The 22,604-nt window shown below is 40.2% G+C and overlaps 1 pseudogene; it reads left to right on the top strand.

The window, feature by feature from the left end:
• The first annotated feature begins 3,188 nt into the window (after window positions 1–3,188).
• The window catches only part of LOC141777620 (protein lifeguard 1-like), a 20,620-nt pseudogene continuing 1,204 nt past the window's right edge, over window positions 3,189–22,604 (top strand).

Below are 22,604 nucleotides of genomic sequence, written 5' to 3'. Positions count from 1 at the left end.
TAATTTCCCAGAACTCAAAGGTAGCGTCAAACTTTGGCTTGTTTTGTCCAACAGTCCAAAACCCTGATATTCAGTTTACAGTGACAGAGAAAAGGAAGAAATCCTCAAATGAGAGTTTTACATTTTTGCTTGAAAGTGACTGAAGCAATTGATTATAAAAAATAGTTGTAGATTCATTTTCAGTCAATGAATTAATTGCTTCAGCTCTAAATTCCATATTATGCCCTTATACAAGTCTTTGAATACAAGTTTAAAAAATATGCACCAAAGTGTGCTTTTTGACTTTGCTTGATTTATGCTCCCATTAATGCACATTGATGTTGAAATATCAGCAAGGAAGTAGAAACTTATAACATAATAACTGTGCATAATGTTATAATTTAAATTAAATAAAAGCTCATAATGTAATAAAACCTTGAGCGCATAACATAATAACAGTTTTGTTCATAATGTAATAAGTTATTACTTTATGAGAACATTATTACATTATAAACTTCGCAAAAAAAATTTAATAATGTAATGAACTCAGCGCATAATGTAATAAATAAAAAAAAGAGTACTTCTAGTTTTACATGACACAAGCCAGCTTCACACTGGCCTCAATGCTGTACCTCAAGCTGGTCTCAACACTGTACCTCACACTGACCTCAATACTGTACCTCACACTGGTCTCAATGCTGTACCTCACAATGGTCTCAGTGCCGTACCTCATGCTGGTCTCAACACTGTATCTCACACAGGTATCAATACTGTACCTCACGCTGGCCTCAATGCAGTTCCTCACACAGGTCTCAATACTGTACCTCACACTTATCCCAATGTTGTACCTCACGCTGACCTCAATACTGTACCTCACACTGGTCTCAATACTGTACCTCACGTTTGCCTCAATACTGTACCTCACGCTGGTCTCAATACTGTACCTTACGCTGGTCTCAATACTGTACCTCACGCTAGCTTCAATGCTGTACCTCACGCTGGTCTCAATACTGTACCTCACGCTAGCTTCAATACTGTACCTCACGCTGGTCTCAATACTGTACCTCACGCTGGTCTCAATACTGTACCTAACGCTGGCTTCAATACTGTACCTCACGCTGGTCTCAATACTGTACCTCACGCTGGTCTCAATACTGTACCTCACGCTGGTCTCAATACTGTACCTCACGCTGGTCTCAATACTGTACCTCACGCTGGTCTCAATACTGTACCTCACGCTGGTCTCAATACTGTACCTCACGCTGGTCTCAATACTGTACCTCACGCTGGTCTCAATACTGTACCTCACGCTGGCCTCAATACTGTACCTCACGCTGGCCTCAATACTGTACCTCACGCTTGCCTCAATACTGTACCTCACGCTGGTCTCAGTGCAGTCCCTCACGCTGGCCTCAATACTGTACCTCACGCTTGCCTCAATACTGTACCTCACGCTGGCCTCAGTGCAGTCCCTCACGCTGGCCTCAGTGCAGTCCCTCACGCTGGCCTCAATACTATACCTCACACTTGCCTCAATACTATACCTCACACTGATCCCAATACTGTACCTCACACTGATCCCAATGCTGTACCTCATGCTGGCTTCACTGCAGTCCCTCACGTTGGCCTCAATACTATACCTCACACTGACCTCAATACTATACCTCACGCTGGCCTCAATACTATACCTCACGCTGGTCTCAATGCTGTACCTCATATATAATTATAATTATAATTATGTGTCCTCAATTGTCCCATCTTTGATTTTGTACTGAGCTGGCAAAAAGGGACATCCCCTTATCAACATCTGAAATACAGACGTAGGCAAAATTGTTGGTACTCTTCCATTAAAGAAAGAAAACCCCACAATGGTCACTGAAATAACTTGAAACTGACAAAAGTAATAATAAATAAAAATTTACTGAAAATGAACTAATGAAAATCAGCTGTTGCTTTTGAATTGTGGTTCAACAGAATCATTTAAAAAAACAAACTGATGAAACTGGCCTAGACAAAAATGATGGTAGCCCTAGAAAAGATTGAAAATAATGTGACCATAGGGACATATTAAACTAAGGTGTGTCCTGTAATTAGCATCACAGGTACCACACTGAACATGGACCACAGAAAGCTAAGGAGAGAGTTGTCTCAGGAGATCAGAAAGAACATTATAGACCTTCATGTTAAAGGTAAAGGCTATAAGACCATCTCCAAGCAGCTTGATGTTCCTGTGACTACAGCTGCACATATTATTCAGAAGTTTAAGGTCCACGGGACTGTAGCCAACCTCCCTGGACGTGGCCGCAAGAGGAAAATTGATGACATATTGAAGAGACGGATAATACGAATGGTAACCAAAGAGCCCAGAACAACTTCCAAAGAGATTAGAGGTGAACTCCAAGGTCAAGGTACATCAGTGTCAGATCGCACCATCCGTCACTGTTTGAGCCAAAGTGGACTTAATGGAAGACAACCGAGGAGGACACCAAATCATAAAAAAGCGAGACTGGAATTTTCCAAAATGCATATTGACAAGCCACAAAGCTTCTGGGAGAATGTCCTTTGGACAGATGAGACAAAACTGGAGCTTTTTGGCAAGTCACATCAGCTCTATGTTCACAGACGCAAAAATGAAGCATCCAAAGAAAAGAACACTGTACCTAATGTGAAACATGGAGGAGGCTCGGTTATGTTATGGGGCTGCTTTGCTGCATCTGGCACAGGGTGTCTTGAATCTGTGCAGGGTGCAATGAAATCTCAAGACTATCAAGGCATTCTGGAGCGAAATGTGCTGCCCAGTGTCAGAAAGCTTGGTCTCAGTTGCAGGTCATGGGTCCTCAAACAGGATAATGACCCAAAACACAGCTAAAAACACCCAAGAATGGCTAAGAACAAAACATTGGACTGTTCTGAAGTGGCCTTCTATGAGCCCTGATCTAAATCCTATTGAACATCTGTGGAAGGAGCTGAAACATGCAATCTGGAGAAGGCACCCTTCAAACCTGAGACAGCTGGAGCAGTTTGCTCACGAGGAGTGGGCCAACATACCTGTCGACAGGTACAGAAGTCTCATTGAGAGTTACAGAAATCGCTTGTTTGCAGTGATTGCCTCAAAAGGTTGTGCAACTAAATATTAAGTTAAAAGTACCATCATTTTTGTCCAGGCCAGTTTCATTAGTTTGTTTTTTTAAATGATTCTGTTGAACCAAAATTCAAAAGCAATGTCTCATTTTCATTAGTTAATTTTCAATACATTTTTATTTATTATTACTTTTCTCAGTTTCAAGTTATTTCAGTGACCTTTGTGGGTTTTTCTTTCTTTAACGGAAGAGTACCAACAATTTTGCCTACGTCTGTATACTGTAACAATCAGGGATTTTTCTTTTTACATCACTTCATGGTGTCAGGAAGTGAAACTCGACACCACATGTTGAATAAATAACACCCATCACCACACAAGGTATCCTTTTTGTGTCGTCTCCTCCTCACACAGCACTGTGGTGTCGGACACAACTATAGTCCAGCAGAAAAGGTACGCAGAACATTCACTATATTCTCTATTATTTATTCTTAACTTGTTCTGTGTATAAAGTAAAAGCAAATATCCTGCTGTTTTGTAGTATTTACTGGTACTTTCAACCAGACAGGATACATAATTTGGTTAATAATAATCTTTTAAAGGTTTTGTTCACTCAGATCACAACAAAATATTTTTCCATTTACTACTATTATCTATTCATGCTGATAGTTTAGATTTTATTTACTGAGGTTTTGAGATCTCTAGCAGCAGTAGTCTCAGTGATAGACACCTCAAATCACCTGCCAAAAAACAAACACTTCATTGCTTCAGTTTATTTGATATCATATCAATAAAAGTGTATAAATAGACTTGTTCGGGATGAGCCAGGCCTGCGCATTTACATACTACAACTCTGGAGAGTTATGACGACAATCATTTTATCCATCTCGACGATCACAAAGCAAACAGAACTACAGTTTTTTTTCCTCTGTAGGGAAGTTGGTTTCCTAACTTCACTGTTACAGTACACAGCCCTCTTTTCAAACATTTTTGGATATGAGTAATGTTGGTTTAGTGGGGATAGAAGGAGAAAAAGACCTTGTGATTGACAGGTCACTACCACGACGTTGTCCGTTCTGGGAGTTGTCTGTGTTTACGTCTTACAACTTTAACCCTTTCACAGTGTGTTTTCTGTTCATGAAAGTTAATTATAAAAAAATTTCGGTTGTACTTAGCTCCACCCTGTTGTGTCACTTCTGGTTGCAAAAAAACAACAACATGGCGATAGACAAAACCAAGATGGCCCCGGCTAAAATGTGAACTCAAGGCTTCAAAACGGCAGTCCACAAACTAATGGGTGATGTCACGGTGACTACATCCACTTCTTATATACAGTCTATTCTCTCCACCTACTGCAAGAGCCAGGGCATGATGGGAGACGTCTGGCTGTCGGCTGATCAAAGAGCTGATTGGCTCTTAGTTTTGACAACAAACACCACGTTTTGTAGTAATTGTAATAATTAATGCTAGATTGTATATGCTTTAGTCTCATGTCGTGCAATGAAGGTTTAACCTGTTAACAAACATATCTTGTGTGGTTGATAATAATATTATTATTAATAATAATAATAATAATAATAATAATAATAATAATAATAATAATAGTAATAGTAATAATAATAATAGTAATAGTAATAATAGAGCATCACAATTAATTGATAAGTCGTCAAATACTGTATTAAATGGATCAACAACTATTTTGATAATCGATTCAATCCGTTTGAGTAATATTTTTAAGAAATTCTTTGAATCCCACTTCTCCTTCTCATCCATTTCCCACTCTGCTATAAATTCTCTATTTCCCATGTGTTTGAGAGAGCCAAAAAGCTTCTCAACTGCTGCTGCACACCTTCCCCAGAAACTCCCAAAACACCCAGAAACCTCCTTGCTGCATCTATAATTATGTCAGTTTTCTCAGATTTTCTTTCCACTCCAGCAGTACAGTTAATTAACATTGCCAAAAACTTCTCCTGATCCTTACTAAAGCAAAATCCCTCATGCTCCCTGACTGATTTGAGCTTCTTGTCACACCCCATATCTTGTCTCAACTACTTCCTCATGCTTATGTCTGTTCTCAGATCTAACCCTGATTATTTATGTCTCCTTTACTCTCATTGGACAGTTTGCCTCCCATGCTGCATGATTCCATTCGCAGAGAAGACACTCTGGCTCTTTCTCACAGTCACCTTCACATTCATTCTCCCCACATTTACCACATGTGAAAAAAATCACTCCTACACAGTAACAGACTATGTCCAAACTTCCAACAGCTGTGACATTGTAGCAGTTTGGGAACATACAACCTTACTGGGTTTACGACACATGGTCCAAGAACACTCTGTCCAGCAAGTACTGAGTACTTTTTCTTTAGTCAAACATCTTCATTTTAAAACTGTCTGTCACCCCTATACACTCTTTAAATCTCCACTCTGCGTGAGACTCCATCAACACCTTTTTTTTGGAGCTTTCTTGCTAAGTGGAAAACATGCCACTTTGTACATATCCATCCCATCCTCCGAAATCAAGATTTTCAAGACTTTTTCCATCTGACTCTTTAACATGCACTCTAACTGTCAGGCTGGATCGTTTTATATCGATCAGTTTAACTCCTCCCACTTCTTTCTTAATCCATCTTGCCACAGTGTGCTTTTCTGACAAATCTCTACATCTAGCCGCTTCCTTCAAACCCTGAATCTTCATTCCAACCATGTAGGTTTCTTTCTCCTCTTCACTCTCACTATGACTCGATGAATACATTTTCGTTCTCTTCTCTGCTGCTTCTAAAAATTCTCAACATTTGCCTTGCTCCCATTTGTGCCTGCAAATTTATAATTTCCTACCAAATCCATTGGTACCAACCATGCCATACTAGCTCGTCGTGAAGGAGTTTAAATAACGCTCTAAACTTACACTACATTTTGGCGAAGAAAAATGAATGCATAAATTTGTCCATGCAAATCACATGCAGTTTTGGGCAAGTCATAGTCAAGTCAGTACACTGACACACTGACAGCTGTTGTTGCCTGTCGGGCTGCAGTTTGCCATGTTATGATTTGAGCATATTTTGTATGCTAAATGCAGTACCTGTGAGGGTTTCTGGACAATATTTGTCATTGGTTTGTGTTGTTAATTGATTTCCAATAATAAATATATACATACATTTGCATAAAGCAAGCATAATTGCTCACTCCCATGTTGATAAGCGTATTAAATACTTGACAAATCTCCCTTTAAGGTACATTTTGAACAGATAAAAATGATGTGATTAATTTGCGATTAATAATGATTAACTATGAACAATCATGAGGTCAATCGTGATTAAATATTTTAATCGATTGACAGCCGTAGTTGTACTGTTAGCTACTTGCCCAAAGTCTGTCCGTACCAAATTCCAAGACTTTTGACCAATCAGAACAAATGTTGTGGCATTTTTTCTTATCATACTAAATATAGTCCATGGGCACAAATGGGTTAATAGGTAGATCAGTTGCTCAGCAGGTCGATCAAGTAAAGTGCAAACCAGTTTTGCAAATAATGTCCTCTTATCAGGGAGAGGCCGGGTCCTGTTAAAATGTAGGTAAGATGGCTCTGCAGTAAATTACATTCTATAATATTTGGAGTGCTCATTGGTATGGATGGGTGCCCATAGATAGATTGAGATGTCAGCAGTAACTTAGAGATCTTGTATTAATGGTATGTTCATTATTCTGTGTGATTCGGATGCTTGCTCAGCTTGAACTACTCCTGCTTATCGACCTGGTTTTTCAACATCCCTTTTAGAAGTTTTCCGGTGCTAAACCACCTCAAATGCCCTTTATGCAGCTCTACCTACTGTAAAATCTCTTAATGCAAAACGTCAGTGATGCAAAGCAAACACATCTGCATGACAGGCAATTGTTCTTTGAAGGCGTTGGCCCTGTTTATTCAATGAAATTTGCTCAATGGAGCATGATGCCAAAATGGCTCGACTTCTGACTGGAAAAGTACCAGGATCTTCCGGCAATCTTTCGTATCCATTGGGCCCATGGAGCAGGTGCAGTAGCGTCCGCTCGGTCACATGGCTCTGTCACGGGGTCACAACCTTCACGGTGTCGTCGCAACTTGTTAACTCCGCCTACCAGCCCTCGCTCCAGCCTCGGTCTGGGTCTCATTCACATCAACGGAGGAAGGGAAATAACTCTGGATTCAGCTATTAGTGCAATTTACAACTTTTAGGACCTAATGATTTAAATGAGTGTTATTCAAGTGTTCATACTGGGAAGTTGATTCACCTCAAAAAAAATTATCCGCTGAGTTACAGACATCTCTTTCGCAATGTAAGTCTATGGAAAAAAGTCTTTTTGGGTCCAATGGCATCACGAGACGGACACGGAAGTTGTAGTACTGCCGTTTGGCCACTACGAAAATTGTGATCAACGACCGGCGTTCTGCCTGGGGGCTTAGTAGTGTCCAGCGTTGCATACTGCATTGCATGCAATTCATGTACTATTGGTTTCATATTAAGGTTTCGGACATACTAAAATATCTCACATACTGTTTTAGCGTACTAAATAGCATGTGTGGAACTTCAGTTCTCTTAATACATCCATGGTTTATTCACACAAATGTACGTGAATTAGAAATTCAATCTGGGATAAAATTCTACAATTCTACAATTTCATTTAGCAGACGCTTTTGTCCAAAGCCAGGTACATCTGAGAGTTCACACAACACAAGCAAGGATCTGGATAGGAGGGAACAACGTGACTAAGAGCCAACGACAGCTTCAAGTCTGATCGGACACAGGTGCTGACAAGCAGTGCACAAAGGCGATGCACAGTGTGGATAGAAGCAGATTTTTTTTGTCATCGTCATCATTTACATTATCAACAATGCCATCAATATCATCATCATCATGAATATCCTAATCAACATCAGCAACATCCTCAATATCATCATTATCAATATCATCAATAGCATCAATGTCATTAGGTGCGGAGGGGTTCATGAAAGAGCTGGGTCTTTAGCTTTTTCTTAAAGGTGGAAAGAGACTCTGCGAAAATCTAGGGATTTTTTGACTGTTGGTGAATCCAAGACCACATGACGTTTTTTTTTAAAACTAAATAACACAACAGTCATTTTCCCAGAATATTTGCTGATTGTAAGAGAAGTGGCACCACAGCGCAAGTTTTACTTCCTAATGTTTACACCATTCTTGGGCAACAAGATTTCATATTAGCAACCCTGTACATGCTGACAGGCAGCTATAAAACAATGATTCACTAAATGAAACCATAAATGTATTCATTGCAGTTCAGACGCCAAAGTTAATGAGTAAACCCTACAATATAATTTAGAAAAACAGGAACTTCACACAGCTGCTAAACAGAGTGTACACCATCATACCCGTGTTTGTTTTGCACACGTTGATCTTTTTATTTGACTGAACTTCTGTGTTTGATCCACAGTTTCCTCCAGAATGTCAGATACAGCAGACTCCCTCACATCTAAAGAGACACAGGACGCTCCTGGTTATGATGTGTCCTCACCACCACCACCGTCATACTCCTCCGAAGGACAGCAACCTCCACCCTACTCTGCAGCCCTGGCAATGTGCCCTCCACCCAAAATCGAGACAACTTGCACCTATCAGCCTACCACTGGATACGATTCTTTCCCCGACGTCAGCCCAAAGGCCTCGTCGGACACAACTCCACTGAAATCCTCATCTTCTTTTGATGACAAGACAGTGAGAAGAACATTTATTAGAAAGGTTTGTACGACTTGCTATGAGCACGTTATCCTACACCAGATTTTCCCAACCTGGTGTCGAGACAGAGCTTCCTGGAGTTGCAACTCGCAAGAGAAATTTCAGGGAACGCACAAGATGATTAACAGGATATTGTAAATTAATGGATCATTTTACATCCTCAGACCTCTTAAATTTGTAAAATAAATCAATCTGGGAAGGAAAAATAACTTGTAGACATGTGAAAAGAAGCTGCAAATAGACATTGCTTTGTTTTGAGGGGTTAGGAACCACTGTTTTACACAAGTTCGAGCCAAAAGTGTCAATCATGAAAAGCCATAAAATCCCCTTGGTTCAAAAAACATCAATTAAATCTGCAGTGGGTAGAAATGGAGCAAATGTGATTAAAAAAAGTTATTTTTATAAAACGGTCACTATATCCTGACAGTAGTGCATGAGACAGGTAATCTGAAAAAAATCATGTTCATCCGGTGTCCTCCGGTGCTCCTAACGGCATCTGCAAGATTTCACAGACCGGAGGAAAACAACCAATCAGAGCCGAGCTGGAGCCTGCCGTCTCTGAGCAGCTGTCAATCACTCACAAACTCTGATCAAACGGTCAAACTATTTAGCGCTGATCAAATATGAATCAATATTCTGTTCCTGTAATGCCTATTTCTTGCCTCAATTGTTTTCAGAATCATCTTGTAGTGTACTGTTTCGCTGGAAAATGAGAGAGTTTGTGACCCGGCAGAGATCTGTTGAAGAAATACCAAGCAACACCCAGCCGGAGAAAATGTTCTAATTTCACAGTACAACAGTACACTACAAGATGTTTCTGAAAACATTTGAGGAGAGAAATAGGCATTACAGTAACAGAATATTGATTTATATTTGATCAGCGCTGCCTAGTTTGATTGTTTGATCGGAGTTCACGAGCAATTGACAGCTGCCGCCGTTGAATGAACAGCCAATAGGAACGCTCTCTCTCTCTGAAATGACCTGTGATTGGCCAAAGTCTCCCCTCACGGGCTAGATTTTTTGGAAGCATGAAAACAGAGCCATGAGGAGGTGCAGAAGTCCAGTTTTCTCTCAGAACACTTGAATTCATTTTTTTTGTTTTTTGTCTGACAGGCCCGACATGTTCAAAACGCGTTTGCTCGGATTGATTTTGAACTAAATCTGTGCAATATTATTAATTATATAAACATATATATTGTTAAGATAACTTTTTGATACAAGTCAACTTACCCATTGCATTTAGGGAGCTGTTTTTGGACAGCTATGTGCACTTGCTAATTTGTTTTTATGACTTCTTAATTGCAGTATTTAGTTGAGGTGTTTCAGCTGACTACGGTTGGTGGGAGTCGTCTCCTGAGCAGTCAGCCGATTGTAGTTGGTAGTTTATTGGTTTTTGTGACAATAAAAAATTACTTTTCTCTACCAAGTCATGATTTATTTTATTTTTTTTTCAAATTAGTTGAGTTACTCCTTAAACTTACCTCGCAAGCAGCAGAAGTACCCCTTGGTTGGGAGTCGCAGCATTAGACCACCTTGATTACTGGACACTGCAAAGCATATTAAAGCACTAGGGTTTCTTGAGAGCTAGGTCAGATAGTAGTGCATGCTGGAAAGTGTAATCCAACAATCTCTCAATAAAATGGTAGTGAATGCTTGCAAGTAAAATCTGTTTTAACCAAGTGCTTGTTCTTCATCTATCCCTGTGCAGGTGTTCAGCATCCTGGCTGTCCAGCTGCTGTTCACCTTCAGTGTGATGTGTGTGTTCACCTTCTCTGAAGTTGAGGAGATACAGACCGGCATGTGCCTCAGCTCCTTCATCATCTTCATCGTGGCGGCCACCGCCCTCAGCTGCTGCAAGTCCTTCAGTCGGCGTCACCCCTGGAACACCGTGGGACTGGTGGGTTACAAATACAGATACAGATACTGTCACAGATATCTACATTTAACATTTACAACTAAACATTTAAATAATAGACTAAGAGCACAGTTAACCCTGACAATATGATAAAAAAAAAATTATAGCTATGTAGTTTAAGGAAATATATATATCGGATATGAAACACCCGAGGTCACACAGTAGCTTCCTGGAAAGAAAAGGGAAATGTTTTGGTCAAGTAGGCGAGCTGCTGCCTCAGCTAAATGTTGCTCAATAAAGAGCACTTTTCTTGAAAAACAAAAAAATAGTAATGATCAAACATTTATTTTTTATTCACTGCTTGGTTCTCCTCAACATTTAGACTTCTCTTTACATTTAAATGAGCTGTGAGAAAGTGGTACATTTTCTATTGCGTCCAAATGAAAACCTCAGTTTCCTCTAAAGTTGTGTTCACACACTCACAGATTCACTGAGCTGTTGAGGTTTTGATGGCTTTTAAAATGAGGACATCCTGTATTGTGTCACACAATGCAGAGCAAGACACTGGGCCACCTGGCTTTGTCACTACCCAGGGGCAACTCCTTCTCCCCAGGGCTAACACCAATAGTGTTCATGCCTTCAAGAAGAGATTGAATAAATACCTCCTCAGCATGACACTGCAATCCTAAAGTTCAAGGACTTCAAACATGTACAAATCAGCTTCATATATACTCCTGAGTAGCTGCAGAACAGTGATATGCTCTCTGAATGGTATTTATGAAGCTTGTGTCTGCTAAAGTAAAAAAAAAAAAAAGAAAAAAGGGTTTCTGGTAGAATAAAAGATGTCTGCACTTCACACGTTTTTCATTAAAGGGACTGTTTGTAAGAATCAGAAATTGGTTGTAACAGCGACACCTGTGGCCGTTAAGTCAACGAAAGTCAGTGTCCGGTTGCTCGCACTCGCCCGTGTGCACGCGCTAACTGAATGTGAGCGAGCATCCGTCAAAACAGTGAGGCGACACACATCAGCTAAAACCACAATATCACTATATTTCACCTGCTTGGCAGTAATGTTAGCTGACCAGACGAAGGTCTCTCCATGAATCGATGCTGATCCTAGTGTTGGCTTTTCCTGCTTCAGCCTCCCGACCGCGGTCAGAACAGGGGAGACACCGGCACCCGGTCGGAGACGATAAAGTTTCTCGCTGCGGAGCCCCGTTACTTCACAAGACACGGGAAACCTCTGTTGGTCTGGAGGAGCTGCAGCATTTATTTCTGCACAAACGGCCACTTTACATTCACTAGATATTCTTAGAGCTAAACTAACTCTTCTGCAGTGTGTAGTGTGTGCGCATGAACGTGAGGTGGAGCGAGCTGTGAGTGAAGGCAGGAAGGCAGGCAGAGGAGCAGAGACTCCGGCCCTGGAGACCAAAGCTACGGTCCTCCGAGCGCGGCCAACACTGTTTTGCAAGACGGGCTTCACTAGATATAACTTTGCAGTTTTGGTGCTTCCGTGTAGTTTGTGTTGGAGTCTTGGCTGAACAGAGTAGCCACACGCGAGCGCGCATGGGACACCGACCCGGATTGATTTATACGTGTAACAAGTTACAAACAGTCCCTTTAAAGTCTATGAAAGACAAGGATTATTTAAGGACATTAACCATCTGGATCTGTCTCTGTTTGAAGCAGTTCAACTTGTGAAGCTATCTATGAAGCAAACTATGGGGCAAAAGCTTTCTCAGATGATATTGGAGATGTTTAAAGGGATAGTTTGGGTGTTTTGAAGTGGGGTTGTATGAGATACTTAGCCATAGTAGGTGTATTACCTATAGAGGGCGGTCGGCACGCCCCAAGTTTGGAGAAAAAGACTGAAGTACCGACATCGCAGCAAAGCGATGTACTGCTGTGGACGGGGACGACAGAAAAATGTGTTTCAGTCAACTAAAAGAAAGGCTCACCTAAAAAAATCAATATCCGTTTAAGTGTACGCTATATTTAGAATATTTTCAGCACTTTATCTTGCCGTGGAGCCCTTTCCTTCTCCTTTCAAATGGGAAACTGAACTGAATGTTAGACTTATCCATGCGGACCGTAGCAAAACAGACTTGTTTTGCCAGCTTCTATACTGATAGAAGGCAGTTTAAACTGAAGCCATTTATGTGACCTAAGATTATGACTGTTTTGCAGAAATACAAACTTCTGGCTTAAGTAAGTGAAATTTGACAGAGATGATCTTATAGACTAAAATGTACCAATGTTGTAATATACGCAAAGTGAGGGATGACCACCCTACCATGCTGTATAAGGTACAATGGTGGGGTGACGTACCTGTGACTGCTGCCATGAAGCTGTATGGACATAGAAACAACACCAATCTCTTATCATTTGACACTGATAGGCATTTCCCTGAATTGCTTGTTTTGCCCGCAAGGGGAAAATAAAGTTTCTGTCTTTCAAGATAATCAAATATGCAGCATTTCAATGAGATTTTAAAGTCTAAACAGGCAGACCGGAAGGTGCGGGCCTGAGCCCTGGGAGACTCTTTTAGTGATGGGCTGCTGTGGAGAAACTGCTCAGAGAGATGCTGGTACTCCAGCTGTTTATGCACTCCATAAATAAACTGAGAGCTTGGTGGACACTCTTTCAATATTAAAAGTTCTTTGTCCCAGAAATATCACAGCTCCGTTACAGGCAACATGAATGGGTATATAGGTACCATAAAGCATTAAATACAGATACTTTAGACGTTATTGTAATTATTTAATTTATTCCTTGATATTAAAATCTGTTTTTCGAAGGAGGCCAAGGTAGCACACCATTACAAGGTTACTGAAGTAAACGTATATACTTGTGTAAACTAAATAGAGGTCTATTTGTTTTTGGTGGCTTGGACTTAGTCTTTAGAACGCACATTGTTAGTATTAAGAAATAAATACGAAATATGAAGCCAAGGACGTTTGAACATAGTCCCTCAGTCTTTCCATTTCTAAGTCATGCCTACCATCTAGTGTTTGGAAGAGGAAGTGACATGTGATCATTGAGAGATACATACTATCAATACACTGCATATAATTCTGTCATCTACCCACTGTGGAACTAAAACTAACTTGAGAAATGCTTTGGCAGTTTGGGGTGGAAGAGGAGGGCTAAAAGCAGCTAGACAGTTACTGCACCGGCACATCTGTGTATAATCAGGGGGAGACCGACCTAGGCAGGACTCACTTGACCTTACATGAGACTGACACAGGGGATGCCAGTCTTAAAGTTAAACTGTCCCTTGGACAGTAACTTGTTTTTCCACGCTACTCCAGAACCTCGGGCATTTCATCTTTGCTGAGGGCGTGATGGCAGATCCTGCTAAGGTGGAGGGTTAGGGAACGTCCTGTCCGTAAAAACATGCCGAGGTTCAGTGCTTCAAGTTGTAGCCAGGCTTCCTCTTGGACTGCTTCATGATGAAGAGGCCGTGGCTCGGGTGGCTGGGATCAGCGATGATCTTGTTTGCCTTGGTTATACATCTCTTGGTGTATATGTCCTCCAAGTTAGGCAGCACTCCACCTGTGAGCCGTTGGGCCGACCGCACCACTCTCTGAAGCCGCCGTCGATCCTGATCGGAGCAGTTGCCATACCAGGTGGTGATGCAGCCGGTCATGATGCTCTCAATAGAGGGCTAACCACATATTATAGGCATTTTGTAAAAGGTTTTGCAGCCATTGCTCGCCCTTTGCACCAGCTCGCAGAGAAAGGGAGGCACTTCCAATGGAGTGAGGCCTGTAAGAGCGCTTTTAATGGTGACATTATTTTCAAGAAAGGAAGGTTCTTTGAACCTAGTTTGAGGATTGATTTGTTAATCTTGGATGAAGTGATCTTGTGTGCTCTTATTTTGAAATAAAGGCCCACTGAGTAGAGGGTTGAAACCAAGATCAGTGTTCAGATGATTGGTTGAGTGTTGATGTTCATGTGATTGCAGTTACATGAGTTAGGTGTGCTGGGAACCCTCCCAGCATGCACTGGGGCAATAGAGCCATGGACATAAGTCTCATTTTATGTGTTCTTTTATTTTAACTTGTTCTACATTGTGCTCCACAATGTTTCCACACTGTCATCGCTGTTGAACAATTAGATATTACCAGTGAATATGGTTTGGCTACAAGTGATGTCAGTGCATGATTGGTGGAGGTTCCCCTTGAGTGTGCAGGAGACTTTACATTTTTAATAAGTTCATATATATCTATATATATCTATTTAGATATATATAGATATATATAGATATATACACTCTTCTACCATTCTTACTACAATTTTTTTTATTACAGTAATATTTTACATAATGTGTGTATGCAACATAAATGTATTACATGTTTCTTTGTATGTAAAGTGTTCATTTTGTATTTCGTTTTTCAATTTTGTCATTATTATGATACTCAAGTGTTCTTATTTAATTTATTTTTTGATTTACAGATTCCATACCCTTCAAAATTCTTGTTGTTATTAATTTTTATTTTTTTATTTTTTTTAAACATTCACACCGATGGCTCAGCCTTCGGGAGCAATTTTGGGTTCAGTATCTTGCTCAAGGACACTTCAACATGCGGACCGGAGGAGCCGGGGATCGAACTACTAATCGTCACGATTAGTAGTTCGATCCGCTCTACCTCCTGAACCACAGCCGCCCGTACCTCTCACCCACTATGAGCCTTCACAGCTCACGTTAGGCGAGAGGTCATGATTCACACTCACACCTAGGCTGCATGTCTTTGGACTGTGGGAGGAAACCAGAGCACCCGGAGTCAACCCATGCAGACACGGAGAGAACATGCAAACTCCACACGGAAAGGCCTGCCTCCTGTGAGGTGACAGTGCTCACCACTGCACCACCGTGCCCATACATTTAGAAATATAAATCATGTTTATCATATTCATAATCTATATTTCTAAAGTGGAGTTGTAGTTTGTAGGGATTGTAGTTTAGAAGCTAATGCCATAGAGGTCTAGAGCTATGTCTATACCTGCAGTGGCCATGGCAAGAGGAAGACCTACAATCAGTACAAGTTTAGCACAGCGGCGCAAGAAACTTCTGGTCCGAGACCCAGAAGCTGGAGACTCTGGGAGGCTCTTATCCCTCTGATCCCCAGATTTAGCGTCATTGAAGGTCTCATCGCTCTGATCCTCAGATGTAGCGTCATTGAAGCTCTCATCGCTCTGATCCTCAGATGTAGCGTCATTGAAGCTCTCATCGCTCTGATTCTCAGATGCAGTGTCATAGAAGCTCTCATCGCTCTGATTCTCAGGTGCAGTGTCATAGAAGCTCTCATCGCTCCGATTCTCAGGTGCAGTGTCATAGAAGCTCTCATCGCTCTGATTCTCAGATGCAGTGTCATAGAAGCTCTCCTTGCTCTGATCCTCAGATGCAGTGTCATAGAAGCTCTCCTTGCTCTGATCCTCAGATGTAGCGTAAAAGAAGGTCTCAGTGCTCTGAATCTCAACTGTAGCGCCAAAGAAGGTCTCATCGCTCTGATCCCCAGGTGTCGTCTCAGAGAAGTTCTCATCTCTCTGCTGCTCAACGCCAGCTACTATCTCCACCCCCTGCGTCACCTTTTGCTGGAGTTTAAGTTCACAGACTGATTGCTTCAAATCGGTTGTTAGGGTGTGATACTCTTCTAACTGTTCCTTATAAATACCAATTTGCCTGGTTTGGATTGTTATGTGATTGTCCATTCGGTAGATGTGTTCATTATCCACCTGCACTTGGTTCTGGAGATACTGAACAGTTGTCTTCAGCTTTCTCTTGTCCTCATTTTCTTTTGCTGTCAGAGACTCAAGTCGAGCCAGCTCATCGAAGGCGCTCGTGTTCTGCTCACTCAGAGAGACTTCCTTTTTCTGAAGATCATGCAGTGCTTGATTCAGCTCTTTTGTCAGCTTCTGTATTTCCTCATCTTTATCCCTGATGGTGGCGCTCGTGTTCTGCTCACTCAGAGAGACTTCCTTTTTCTGAAGATCACGCAGTGCATTCCCCAACTCTTTTCCAATAGAGATCAGCTTCTGTATTTTCTCATTTTTATCCCTGATGAGTTCCTGACCTTTTCTTAACTGGTGCTGAAGATCACAGACTACTGCCAACAAACGTTCAGTCTCTCCTTGTTTCAGTGATTCAAGGTGGCCCACCTTCACAATAAGGCTCCGGTTCTCATCAGCTGTGATTTTCTTGGTTTTCTGCAGTTCTTGAACTTGTTCCCGCAAATTCTCATTCTCTGTCTTTCTTGCGCGTATCTGAGATTCAAGCAGGGCCAGTTGATCAGTCAAGGTCTTATTGATGTTTTCAGTCTTCCTCTGCATCATCTGGGTCAGTTGATCAAGTCTGACCACCTTCTTTTTGTCATGCTGAGCTGCATGATGCTTGCCGTTATATGCTTTCCTCAGGTCTTCAATCTCTGCTTGGTTTACCTTGTCCAGATGTTGAAGTCTGGCCACCTCAGCAGTCTCTGTCTCCAGCTCTCTTTTCTGGGTGTTATTTTTCTTTGTGATGTCGTCTAAGTCCACCTGAAGTGCCCTTATTAAGGAATCCAGCGTCCCCTTTTCCTTTATCTCCCTTTTCGTTTGCGTCCTTGCATCCATCAGTTGGTGTTGCAGATCTTGCACAAGTTGCAGGTGCCTGACATTTTCCTTCCTCATTTTTTCCAACTGCACTGTCAGCAACTGTTTCTCTAACTCCAGTTGGTTAGGTCGAGATTGGTGATAAAAGACTTTTGGGAGCTGTTTAAGCTCCTCTGACACATGGAGGCGACGTGATTTCTCCATCTGTGGGCCGCGCACAGCGTTGCGGAAATTATTTGGATACATCGCTGTCCTCGAAACTCTTCAAAGTGCAGGTTTGCCTGATGTGGAAATAATGAGAATCCCTGGGTTGGCTGGCTATAGGTGTAGTCCTAAACACACTTCCTTTGATCTGATGGGATCAGATCCTCATCAAAGTGACGTCATTACAATCCAGCGCCTTAGATCGTGACGTCGTGACATTCCAGCGGCATTGCTCGTGACGTCACGACATTCGTGCACCTTTCCACGCATGCGCATAGAATATCATGGCGCCGCATCATGACATTCTATGCGCATCTTTCATCAGAGGATATTTTCCAACCTCACACAGGTGTGAACTGTGTGGAGAAAAACAGGTATTTCTAGTCCCAATAACGAATTCACTTTAGAAGGCACGTTTTTGTTTTCTCTGAAATGCTTTTTCAAATTTCCTTGCAAATCACTCCAAGAAGTGCAATATTGGGAGTTATCGAGGCTATATCAAAGGAGAATGGACGATCAGATTATAGGAAGTGTATGACATTTAAAAAAAAATCTGAGATAGACACATAATGGCGACTGAAAGACTGATAAAACATTTGAAAAGTTGCATTAATTTATTAGAATAATTTGTAGTGATATGTAAAAAAATAATGCTTATGTTACTTCTTAATGTAACTTAATGTGAACCCTTCATTATTTATTCACCTCTAATTTCCTTTTGATGAAATTTCTTTCTTTTTTTTTTTTTACTTAGTGGGATATATTCTTCAAGATCAAATGAAATCAAGATCAATTCCACCCGATGTGAATATAAGGACAGGTCTGCATGCGCGCAGGAACGTATTTTATGTATCATAACAGGCTTAAAATGTATATAGGCTTAAAACTAGGGCTACTTTGTTGTGCTTTATTTAGGCTAGCATGCATTAATGTTTGGTCATGTTTCAGATACAGTAGATGTCCGTCCTGTCTGTCCTCAGATTTCGTGGCTGTAGGCTCCTTTGGCGCACCTGTGGCGCTTTTGGGCACGTTGTGAGAACAGAAAGAATACGTGGTTAGGTTGGTGCGTTAGAGGCTGTGACAATCAGGGTTAATCCACTAGACAGTTTGGGAATCCTGTGAGAGTTTTCCTCAGAGAAAATCGTCTGTTACGTGCAGAGTTTCACATACAAAGCAACAGCTGAAATATGCTGCCAAGAACAGATAATGACTCTTTTTAAACTAATCCACCCTGACATGTTGAAGATCTGAAGGTCACCTTGTTCCCCCGTGCGTAATAGTGATTAATCATATTAATCCATACGATAACAATCCGCAGTTAAATACCACCGTAGAGCTTTAAATGAAATGAGAGTCAAATTCAAATGTGGTCTAGTTTTTTGCATGTTGTTTTTCTTAGATTTGACTGTTTTACTTTGCTCACAATTTTGGGACCTAATTGTCGCCTCTTTAATCTTCACATTGCGACATTAATGTGATCCTGGTAATGATCCACAAAAAGATTATGATTTTAAAAATAACAGTTTTGTTTCTGGGAGCACCGCTATAAAATTGAACCCAATCTCTAACACTTAAACTGGAATCATGTTGGCGGAGTAAAAAGGAGTAAAAATCAATGTCAATTCAGCATAAAGGCTCCTGTGGATACCCATTTTTCCAGAGCCTATATTTGGTTCTGGAATAGGCTATTGTAAATAGAAATATGTAGCCTATAATACTTTATTTTTCTGTACCATTATTTAGCTTTGATCAGTTGAAAACCTTTAGCTGAGGTGAAGGCAGGCAGTCATGCCAGGATATTTATGTAGTGTGTTTGTCTTTTGACCATCCTGGATTTCTTAAATTACTGGAATGTATTTTTTAAGATAAAATTAAATCCTTAGGATTTGTTTAATTTGGGTAACCTGATGGGAATCTAGGATACATGCGCAAACTGCAAAACTGAAAAGTAAAAAACATAGACATACAGGCATAAAATGTATAGGCTTATTACTTTGCTGTGTTTTATTTAAACATTTATTCCATACTATCCCTTTAATACATTGAATTTTGTGCCTACAGGTTGTGGTCACCCTGTGCTTGTCACATATGGTGGGAACCATCGCCTCCTTCCACGATACCATTGCTGTAGCCATCACTATGGGAGCAACACTGGCCATTTCTTTCGCAATCCTTGCATTCTCTGCACAGGTCAGACAACCAGGCTGAACAAATGTTTCCTGTATACAGATATCATGATCTGTGTTTATTGTAAGCAGATAGATGTGCAGACATTTCATTGGCCTCACGTATCAGCTTGGAAGTTATAGCTTTCATATGTTTCTTGTAAGGAACATCCAAAATTTGACTTTAGGAGGATACATATTGCAAGCGCTGGAAAACAGTATCAGAGGAGGCACAAAGTGAAGGTAGAGCTGAAACGATTAGTCGATTAAAGTGGCAGTAGGCAGTATATTTTTGGCATCATTGGGCAGAAATTCCATAATAACCTTTCAGCATATTGTAATTCAAGTGCTCTGAGAGATAACTAGACTTCTGCACATCCTCGTGGCTCTGTTTTCAGGCTTTAAAAAAATCTATTATCTATCTATCTATCTTTGACCAATCACAGGTCATTTCAGAGAGAGAGAGCGTTCCTATTGGCTGTGCTTTTGTCATGTGACCGGTACTTGACTTCCTTCAAGCCATCTCAACCTGATCTCAACATGGCTGCCGGGTCACAAACTTTCTAATTTTACAGCTTAACAGTGCACTACAAGATGATTCTGAAAACATTTGAGGAGAGAAATAGGTATTAACGTAACATAATATACATAAACAGGGTATAGAGACCGTTTCATAAAAAATAACTTTTTTTAATCATATTTGCTCCAATCTCGCCGACTTCAGCTTTAATTGATGAAGATGCTTGACAGAAATTTAATCAGCAACTATTCTGACAATAAATTAATCAACCTTTAAAGAAAAACAAAATTAACGTTTCTTTGGTTCCAGCTTTTCTAATTCAAAGATTTGATAGATTTTATCTTTTTATATCTTTGTAAAGTTAATATCTCTTTGGTTTTTCGCCTGTTGGTCAACTAAAACAAAAGTTTTAAAGATGTCACCTTGGGCTCTGCAGGGTAGAAAGAGTATTTTCTGACAGTTTATGGACTAAAAAAATATCTATGAATGGAGAAAATACTCAGAAGATTTATTGATTATTAAAATTACCGGTTCAAATGTGTTCTCTATGACAGCTGTTTTTACTCAACTGTATCCACTGTACAAACAACTACAGTATATCCCTTTTATATTCCAGGTCTTATTAAAAACATGTTGAATTTAAGCCATTATGTGCAAATCCTGTTTTAGATACTGTGTTATGAATCCAATCTTCAACACTGTGCTCCAAAATACTTGATTATTACCTGCGTCAAAAGATTTATCTGTCGAATGCTCATTTCGTGCAATGAGATGCAGGATTACATACTCATTAGGCTATAAGGCTAGTGTGCAATAAATAATATCAATTAAAAATAAAAAAATATATATAAAGAAATAAACGCTAAAAAAACAAAATAAAAAATTATAAATGTGTAGTAAAAATATTCAAATGTGTACGTTTATAGTGGCGCAATGTGCAAGTTATCAGTATAAAAAAAAATTTTTAATTAAATTTTATAAATTATTTTTATGTATATTGATCAACACATCATGTATCGTCTGTTATTATTGTTTTCTTTATTGCTGTTGTTGTTGTCTATATTAAGAAATATAAAGAAAAAAATGTATTAATGAAATGAATTAACGTACTAATGTCTTCCTCTGTTATTTGCAGACTTATGATTTCACTATTTGGTACGGTGTTCTGCTGATTCTGACTGTGGACGTGATCATGTTTGGGTTCTTGCACCTTCTACTACTTGTACATCACTGATGTGGCCTATGGATTTCTGGGTGCTCTGCTGTATTCACAGGTATGGGAGAAAAGAACAACGTTTACATGTATATGATAATACTGCTATCTAAAGTAGAGGTAGATATGACGTTTTACAAACTATTGTTATCGGTGGAACTGGGCTCTGATAGTGACTGATGGCTGCACAGCCTCCACCAGTCATACAGAGACGTACATCACCGTTTTGCTTGGAGGTTCCATACACAAAGTCAAGGTAGAGGAGGAAAAAAAATTATCTCTCGAATAAATAACGCAACACTCTCAGCTTTTTGTCCACGATACAAGACAGGCAGACAGGCAGGAAAATAAATGATCCAACTGCTACTTTAACTTGCTTACCAATTCAGCCATGTAACTTATCCATAAAATGATATCACACACTTTAGGATCCTCTTTACCACGGGAAGATACACAAGCATTAATGTTTGTAAGAGTGCCATTTAATAAGGTAACGGGATGCACAACAGAAGTAATCGTGGCCAGTCCTACTCTAAACCCCAGAAAAGCACATCGCCCATTGTAAATAAATAGAACATAATGCAACAATGTAAGCCACCAAATCACACTTCAGGATATTCTCTTACGAATTATAAAATTCAGTGACAAAAAAACGATTTATTAAAAATGCTGTATGCACAAGTAGTCGACTAGACTGCTGCAGAAGTAAAGAAGATATCGGCTTTTCCTGCTCCAAACTATCGATATTATATCTGCCTTTAAAAATCCACTATCGGTCGACCTCTAATCTAAAGGAATGTACAAACATGACTTATACAGCACTTCCTCTGCTATTAAGTAAAAGGAACTAAATTATATCAAATACACTTCTGTTGTCCTGGTCACGTCAGTAGGTTAAACAGTGCAATCACTGATAAAAGCATTCATTCACTCATTCATCCACTGCAGCTATGAATAATTCTTCTGAGAGAAAAAGGAAGCTCTGTGTGGTGTCAAAATGCTTTTTTTTTTACATTTAACCTTGTGACTTAGTTTTATTTTAAAGCAAAAGAGTGTACAGTTGTGAAATAAGCTTCTTTATCAAACACATTAAAGGCCCTGCACTCCCACACACGGTGCTTTTATTAAAGGCAAAATGAAAAAACAATGTATAGACTCTAGGGCTGACTCCCATGCTTTGAAGCTTTGACCGTTGCCATGGTAATCAACCTCCAAATCAGTATTTAAATGCTTTGTGCTATATATATAT

This window comes from Sebastes fasciatus, chromosome 11 (assembly GCF_043250625.1).
Source record: "Sebastes fasciatus isolate fSebFas1 chromosome 11, fSebFas1.pri, whole genome shotgun sequence".
Classification (NCBI taxonomy): Eukaryota; Metazoa; Chordata; class Actinopteri; order Perciformes; family Sebastidae; genus Sebastes; species Sebastes fasciatus.
Note: the sequence above shows the minus strand (reverse complement) of the source record. Positions and strands in the feature narration are given on the sequence as shown.